General features: G+C 36.9%; 1 long non-coding RNA gene and 1 pseudogene across 3 annotated transcripts; one reads left to right on the top strand and one right to left on the bottom strand.

Moving 5' to 3' along the window:
* Positions 1-1324: 1324 nt before the first annotated feature.
* Positions 1325-7157, bottom strand: LOC133734457 (uncharacterized). 3 transcript variants are annotated; one of them, XR_009858313.1, is made up of 10 exons: positions 6888-7157; positions 6556-6611; positions 6375-6458; positions 4894-5065; positions 4691-4766; positions 4005-4105; positions 3324-3508; positions 3170-3234; positions 1985-2099; positions 1326-1883 (listed from the first exon to the last, which is right to left on the bottom strand). It is a non-coding gene; the product is annotated as an uncharacterized LOC133734457 (long non-coding RNA). The 3 variants fall into 3 exon arrangements; XR_009858314.1 differs by lacking the exon at positions 6888-7157 and having other exon boundaries at positions 1325-1883; positions 4005-4100; positions 6556-6751; XR_009858311.1 differs by lacking the exon at positions 6888-7157 and having other exon boundaries at positions 1327-1883; positions 6556-6751.
* Positions 5146-6165, top strand: LOC133735925 (transcription factor HEC3-like; annotated as a pseudogene).
* Positions 7158-7448: the final 291 nt, after the last annotated feature.

The raw sequence follows: 7448 nt of genomic DNA, 5'->3' as shown, positions 1-7448 counted from the left end.
AATCAGCTATAAACACTATTCAATGCTATAAATACAAAGATTCAAAACTGATGATCAGTTTTGATTGCACAGATCTTCAGTTACACAAAGCTCTCTAACACCTGCTCTGATACCAAGTAGAAAAGAATACTTCAATTCAGGGTTAATTCGATAATTCTATTCATCCCACAATGAGGGTATATATACAAGTACAAAGGAGTAGTCTAACTCTAATAGGAAACAATCTTTCCATAATTACAGGATATCCTAATTAAATAAAATCCTAATTACATTCAGATTTACAGCGATTCTACAAAAAGTAACAATGTCGTTAAAGAACAATAGAAACTGATTTTTTAACCACAAAATTTTGGAGGTATGTGAGTCTATGAGAGTCTGTCAATGGATTAAATAGACATAAAAGAAAGAAATGTTACCATTTGTCTTTGGAAGAATCAGAGTGGAATAAAAAATTCATGTTTCAGCAGCCAACATTTCATTTTTGCCTAAATTGGTGAAAGTGAGAGCAAAACTTTTGGTTATCTTCTTTTCTAGTCCCAGAGTGATGGATTGAAAAAGAGGAAACTTGGGGTGTTTAACTTACAATACCAAAAAAAAAATAAAAAAATGAGGCCTCACGGAGTTACCGGATTTGATTTCATCAGTCTCGGCATCGTCTTCTACAGACTGCAATTCTGCGTATTTTTTCTTTGACTATCTATATATAGGCATTTTGAGATGGAGGCCTTCCCCAAACTGAGGCCCAAGGCCGCTGCCTTGGTCAAGGGACGGCTCTGAGGGACTGAGAATGTGGTATTTCATGATATCAGGTTACTTGATAGTTTATATGATCCCTGGGTCAGGACTAATGGAATGCACCTTCGAGTGTGGAACGAATCAACTGCTCTTTTTGTACTAATTGATGGACTGCAAGGTTAAAAAAAAATAAATAAATAAATAAATAAAATAACCTGAAGTTGAATATTCTTATGTAATAATGGTCCGAAGGGCGTTTGGACAAAACACATTTACTATATATTAAGCGTCCTATATTGTTGCGGACTGTTCCCCACGACAGTGTAATGACAGTTTCGCCCTTGGTTTTTCCCTTCAGTTGCGGTCCTGCCATTCCTATGCGGTTTTTGCTGACTTTTCTCCATTCTCTCCTGTCAGACTCTTCAGAAATCTCTCTCGAAGATTAACAGGTGTCCGATACAGACAGCAAAGCAGCTAGGGGCAAGAGTGTAAAACGCCCAGAAAAGACGGGGGCAAAACCGAAAGTACACTGTTCATTTCGTTTGTCCTCATCTGGTTTGCGCTTTAGTATTATAGTTAGAACTAGGTACACACCCCCGCGCGCGATGCTGCGGGTTTGTTAATACCACATCTGACTATAGAGATTACAAAGACTGGTGCAGACAGACTTCTCTTTACCTTAATTCAAGAGAGATGCGATCGCTAGCGTTCGAATTTCTAAACGAACAAATGACGGAAACAAAAGGGCATTATACTAAAGCAGATAAGCACTCAAGTTTTGTGTAAGCTTCATCTAAAAAGAATCCCTTTGCAAAACTATCTATAGAGCCTCTATTGTGCTTGTTACATGATATGAAGGTCTGATTTATCTACTCGGGGAATGCAAGTTACCTAATACAATGCCAAACTCAGTTCCGAGGCCAAAATGGACGGCTGCTACACAATAGAATGTATGCATCAGCCTATGTACCATAAGCCCTATGTAAAACCCACCAATTTTTGGAATCATCAGCTCTAGCAAGAAAGGATTGGAATTTCTCTTCACTTTCCTTTTTTTTAATCTTCTTCCCTGTAAGATCATAACCAATATGATTCTCATCCCGATACCATTGCAATGGAACATCACCAATTGCATTTTGAGTAGCAACCTGTTAAAAACAAAAAAATGAGGGGAAATGTTCTCAAATGCATTAAGATAACTATACTATCATAAAAAATATTAAGAAAAAAGAAGAAGAAGAAAGCAGACCTCATCTTCAGATGAATCACTTCCTTGACTTCTTCATGAAGTTCAGAACTATCACTTCCTCCTCATTACCACGATCAATGGCCAAACCATCATTTCTGCCGGTGTTGAGCTTTCCCTGCCATGGTTAACACTTACAATTTTAACAGAGTCAAAACAGAGAACTTTCCTGATGCAAAATGGCACATTTTTTCTTCAAATCATGACAACTTTATAATGCTTGAACTTTAGACTATGTGGGAATTCATAATAAGATTTGAAATCAATAGAGATCAAATGGCATAGAAAATAATCCATATCTTTACTTCCGTTAGCTTAAGAAAGAACAAAAATTAAGCAGTTCCTTGTATCTTTAGGTCTTGTCAAAAAAAAAAAAAAATCACATTAGACTTCAGGATTGATCATTATCTATTATCATACATATATTAATTAAAATCTACAGAGTTAACTTGATCCGATAAAATTTGATATTTTGATAAATTACTACCTTTTTCAATAAACTTTAACCCCTTTTAAATCTAGGACTATAAATTAGAACTTGTTCAAAAGTATTTGATCAATTACCCCTAATCTTCTTGAAGGATGAAGTTCCCTCTTTAGTCCAATATTAAAGTTACAATTTTTATTTTTAAGTCAACTAAAGAACCTAATCAATTCAACCAAGTCATCTCCAGTTCTCAACAAAAACAAAAACTTAGAAGCAATAAGCAATGTGCAAACGTACTGAATTCTGCTTGGTCAAGAAAACCCAAGTAAATAAACGAAAATGGAACCCAGAAAATAGAGGAATATCTGATCCTATATTGTTTAGGACTTCACCAGAGAAGTGATATACATTTATAAAATTATAGTAAAAGAGTTTCAAGTCAATTGCGTAAAGTAAGAGTCAATATCAATTTCCAAAGTCCAAACAAACAAAACAGTGAAAAAGCTCCAACCCAGACCACCTTATCAACCTAAATTAAAATGGAAACAGGGAATACTAATGAAGTTGTAAAAATTGCAAGATTATATGCAGATTAGCATCACCTTAAAAACTGGAAACCTTAACTTCTGACGGAATTCCTATATTACTATTTACATCAACGTCTTAAAGCTTTGTAGTAGTGCTAACCTTGACTCATACTTCTCCTAACTTCAATAGCTATATATAGTACCGAGCAGTTGTATATCCATTTCAAAATATACCTCAATATTTGACAGACTCCTCGAAGGCTAAAGGAATCATGAGGTCCCAACCATTAATAATCATGCTGCAAAAATTAAACCCAATTACTAAACATGGTAGAGGAAAGACTGCAGAAATTTTAGATAGACTTGTACTTAGAAATTAATCACATACCAAACTGATAAGGCATCCACAGCAATAGTTGCAACAGAAGCAAGTGAATGAGCATAGCCATTTGTGCCCATCAGCATCCATGAGAACATTTTCCAGCTTAAGTTTACTATTCACAATCCCGCACTTGTGAGGATGTGAAACAGCAGATACTATCTCAGCAGTATAAAACCTCATGTTGATTCTCACTACTCAACAAAAATCCGAAAGCTCGAAATCAAAAACACATAAACATACACAGCCACCACAAAATTTCTTCACACTCTTTCAAAATTGTTCCAGGCCAAAATTTCAAACTTAGTTCGGATGCTTCAAGAAATAAAAAGAAAAGGATTCAAATAAAAAAGCTGACACAGTGTATAACTATAAGTAATGCATCTAAGATGAAATCATGTGTGCATGTGCTATGTTTGATAGAGTTTTAACTGCATAGAAGTAATTCTTTATCTACGTGCAGAGTTAAACCCAAAAGCTATCAGCTTTAAGTAAATTGCATCACCAAATTGAACAAAGAACTTAGTATTGAATAAAACTCCAAATTATAAATCCAGGAGTAAATACAAAGAATAATCACACCCTAAAGTTATAGTCTTTAGCAGCATTTACCATGATCCAACCAAACCCAATACCCTTTTACTTAACTAAACCTCCATAATAGCATCTACACAGAATGAAGAACTCAACCTTGATCAAATGGATATCCTCCTTCCTCCTTTTCGATAGGTCCTAGTAGATTAGGCAAATGCAATTCCTCAATAAGCTTCTCCGATTTCAATTGGGCTATTCTGGGCACGGCGAACACAAACACTTCTTCAGGTCAACCATGGTTTCCCACAATAATTGTTCCCCATACAACATGCAATTAAATCAATAAACAAACAGATCATATCAAAATTCAGAACATCAATGGAAAAACCCTTGATCAACAACATGCAATTAAATCAATAAACAAACAATAATTCACACACAGAATAGAAGCATTTAAGGGCTCAATGCCAATGTCATCATGCTTTCTCTGCTGTGATTCTTGCTCCATTCTTACTACATTATCAAACTCCAAAATTCAATAAACATAACCCAAACAGTTCCATTATCAAACCCAAACTGTTATATCAGATTATTCCCAATACAAAGAGACAGAAAATGCACAAAAAATGGAAAAGCAGAAATACTAAAAGCAAGAACCTAAGAAGATTGTACAAAAACACAGAGAATACAAATGATTAATAACCATTGAAACATGAATAGAGAAAATCAATAAAGACGTAATCTTTCTGAATCAGTAAGAGAACAACATTCACAGAGTATATATCAACAGGCTATTTTCATTGTTTTTTGACGAAAGGAGGTTGTCATATAATGATATGTACCTGCAACTGGAGTCTCTTGCTAGTCAACATTATCTTGTCTTTGATGTTTGAAGTTTACACTTTTGCTCTTTCCTTGCTTCACCCAAATCACCATTATTTAGATGATTGTCAAAATGATCAGCATACAAAATATAATAAAGAAAGTCTACAAAGAAATGTCAAGAGATTGTAGAAAAAGATGCAAATGATAAAAGTGCATTTACTTTAACCTGGTGTTGAAAGACCTCTTTGTTTATTTGAACCACTGATTCTTGAATCTTGGCTTGTACAGCAACATTAGCAATAATGCGTCCACGTGTGTTTTCAAGTTGTTTGATCTAAGGTTTTTCTAAACAGAATGCATTCTTGTTGTATGATATATTGCAAGCTTTTGATCTGTTCCGACAATGTAAAATTAGAGAGTAACATAAAAGGCTAGTAATCACTATATACATCAGCATGGATCACACCAATTACTTAAACAATCAGCTGGGAAACAACCTCGTCTCGGCCGCTGGAGATCATCACGACGATCATGTGGGAATGGAAGATCCCATCCAGCTCCACCACCATCATCATCACCAAATTTCGTACGATTCAGTTTGGCCGAACTTCCCTCTTTAACTACATCATCAAGTGCCATCGTCATCCAGTACTCACCTTCATTATGATCAATTTGGTCATCATGATCAACTAGTTCTACCTGGGAACTATAGTAACTTTATGGATCAAGAAGATATTCAACATGAAGAGGAGCCGGAAGAGGAAGAGGAGCTGGGAGCTATGAAGGAAATGATGTACAAGATCGCCGCGATGCAACCAGTGGACATTGATCCTGCCACAATCGAAAAGCCGAAAAGGAGGAACGTCCGAATCAGTGACGACCCGCAGAGCGTGGCTGCGCGTCACCGGCGCGAGAGGATAAGCGAGAAGATCCGGATCCTGCAAAGACTTGTTCCCGGGGGAACGAAAATGGACACTGCTTCCATGTTAGACGAAGCCATTCGCTATGTCAAGTTCTTGAAGAGGCAAATCCGCTTGCTACAACAATCGAGTCACCATCATCCTCACCAGCAATGCATTAATGTTAACGCTGGAGTACTTGGTACACCTAGTGCAAGTACCGCTGCAGCCTTAGCTGGTGGTGGAGGGGCATTGGATTGGCTCCCACCGCCTATTCCTGGTTCTGCCACCTCCTCTTCCACGGACACTCCGACAACCAGACCAGCTCTTGGATTCACAGCCTTTGAAGGTAGCCGGGGAGATATTGCAGCTTTGAGATTCAATCATGAGGTACTTAGTGATTAATTAGTTAGGCTGTGGAAGCTAAGCTGATTAATTATTATTAATAAGGAATTGAAATAGGTATTGATCATGAGTATGAGTGTAACTAAAAACTAAAAAGTGTAAGAGATATTATATTTTGATGGAAGGCCGGGGATAGCTAGCTCGCTAGGAAGGTCAGTCATGTGGATTGTTGAAAAGGTTGTTACGATATTGTTGACTATGGTGGTGAGAATAATCATAACTGTTTTCAATTGGGTTACGTACTATCATATTATAAAAGAATATATAATTAATCAGCTTGCCTACTCTCTGGAACTTGGCCGGAGAGTTTGTTTGGCCGACTCTGTTCCGGGAATTAGTGTGAGGAAACCATTAACAGATAAATGAGGAGATAACAAAACTTGCTAAGAAAACATACCGTAGCATGAAGCTGTTCCTCATATGAGCACAACTCTGTTTCTCCTGCTTTTTTCTTGGCTTTGGCAATTTCAATGTGCTCTTCCTGTAGAATAAAAGTAAAAACCATTAAATAAATAAAAAACAAAATTTTACTAAAAGAAAATCAATAAATATAAAGCAAAACAATTTTTTTTCTTTACATTTTGTTTGCCATTTAGTCTTCCCAATCTTGAGCTCATACTAACAATACGGCTTCCTGCAGATGAATGCTTCATCAAGGGGATCAGAGCTTGAATGATATTTTTCGTGCCATAATAATTTGTAGTGCACATGTGAGTTTTATACTCCACAGAATTATCAAAGCTTTGCAAACACAGGGAACGCACAGACAAACACATATATGATCTTGCAACAACAAAAAAGTAGAAATGAATGGGTATATTTTAAATACCAATGCAAATAGAGATATCCTATTTTTTGTTTAAAACACAATACACACTGACATAGGAAGAAAGCAGAAGAGAGAAATTACCCTCACTCGTTAACCCACAAAGACTGAAGCTCTCATAAAGAAAACCAAGATGGGTAGCATTAATCAGATAGCATTGGGTTGCGGAATAGCTACAGTGAGACTTCCAATGGCAAAACCATCATGTCAGAGCCGAGCTTCCCAAAGCCCCTGATCTCTTTGCTGAGCCCTCTGTTTCCACAAGTGGGTCTTCCTCCTCTCGCCGACCTGACCTCGTTTTCGCCGTCAATCCTTCAGGTCTCTCTTTCTGTATTTCTCTCTGTTTGTTTTTGTTTTTGTTTTTCCTGTGCAGGAGTAGCAATACTCCTTTAATCCTGTGCAGGAGGACAACCCTTGGTGACACACTAAGGGAAGTGGTAATCTGTCTGGATCACCACACCAGGCAACAAATGTGATAAGTTGCGCGCTCAGTAAAAGGAAAACAGATTGCCAGGATCCTTCGGGCAAGGTATACTATGTAGCTTAGCTAGCTATATCTGAATATGAATAAGCTCCTCAACTAGTAATTTACAATTTCTACGTTTGAGGATGCAATCTCGATCAGTGGTTTCTTGGATCGATGTA

This window comes from Rosa rugosa, chromosome 1 (genome assembly GCF_958449725.1).
Source record: "Rosa rugosa chromosome 1, drRosRugo1.1, whole genome shotgun sequence".
In the NCBI taxonomy this organism is placed as follows: domain Eukaryota; kingdom Viridiplantae; phylum Streptophyta; class Magnoliopsida; order Rosales; family Rosaceae; genus Rosa; species Rosa rugosa.
The sequence above is the reverse complement of the archived record's forward strand: the minus strand, read 5'-3'. Positions and strand labels throughout refer to the sequence as shown.